Genomic DNA, 1,026 nt, shown 5'->3' with positions numbered 1-1,026 from the left:
GGCCCGCGGACCCTCCGGCGGCCGCGGCGAGGTCTTGAGAGGGTCCGGTCAGGTTTCGGGGGGTGCTGCAAGCGACCTCCTTCACGTTATCAGGGAAGAGGTTTTTCAAGACCTGGACTTCCATGAGTGACAAAGGGACAAAGTGCCTCGTGGCGGCCCAGCGCCAAGCACTTTTCTCGGATAACTGACGGTGGCTGGGCCCCCCCGGATCACGGAGGTTTTGAGAACCATGATGGCCAAGGGGCGAACGGGCTTTTCGGATCCGAGATCCGGGCCCCCTCACTGGGCACGAGTGAGGCGTCGGTACCCCTCCCCTGGAGGTCCCCGGGTGACAGTCAAACTTTGGTCCCGGCTGAGTCCCCACAGTCAAAGGGTGGTCCGCGGACCCTCCGGCGGCCGCGGCGAGGTCTTGAGAGGGTCCGGTCAGGTTTCGGGGGGTGCTGCAAGCGACCTCCTTCACGTTATCAGGGAAGAGGTTTTTCAAGACCTGTACTTCCATGAGGGACAAAGTGCCTCGTGGCGGCCCAGCGCCAAGCACTATTCTCGGATAACTGACGGTGGCTGGGCCCCCCCGGATCACGGAGGTCTTGAGAACCATGATGGCCAAGGGGCGAACGGGCTTTTCGGATCCGAGATCCGGGCCCCCTCACTGGGCACGAGTGAGGCGTCGGTACCCCTCCCCTGGAGGTCCCCGGGTGACAGTCAAACTTTGGTCCCGGCTGAGTCCCCACAGTCAAAGGGTGGTCCGCGGACCCTCCGGCGGCCGCGGCGAGGTCTTGAGAGGGTCCGGTCAGGTTTCGGGGGGTGCTGCAAGCGACCTCCTTCACGTTATCAGGGAAGAGGTTTTTCAAGACCTGGACTTCCATGAGTGACAAAGGGACAAAGTGCCTCGTGGCGGCCCAGCGCCAAGCACTATTCTCGGATAACTGACGGTGGCTGGGCCCCCCCGGATCACGGAGGTCTTGAGAACCATGATTGCCAAGGGGCGAACTGGCTTTTCGGATCCGAGATCCGGGCCCCCTCACT

Source organism: Brachionichthys hirsutus, unplaced genomic scaffold, assembly GCF_040956055.1.
Source record: "Brachionichthys hirsutus isolate HB-005 unplaced genomic scaffold, CSIRO-AGI_Bhir_v1 contig_95, whole genome shotgun sequence".
NCBI classification, from domain to species: domain Eukaryota; kingdom Metazoa; phylum Chordata; class Actinopteri; order Lophiiformes; family Brachionichthyidae; genus Brachionichthys; species Brachionichthys hirsutus.
The sequence above is the reverse complement of the archived record's forward strand: the minus strand, read 5'-3'. Positions refer to the sequence as shown.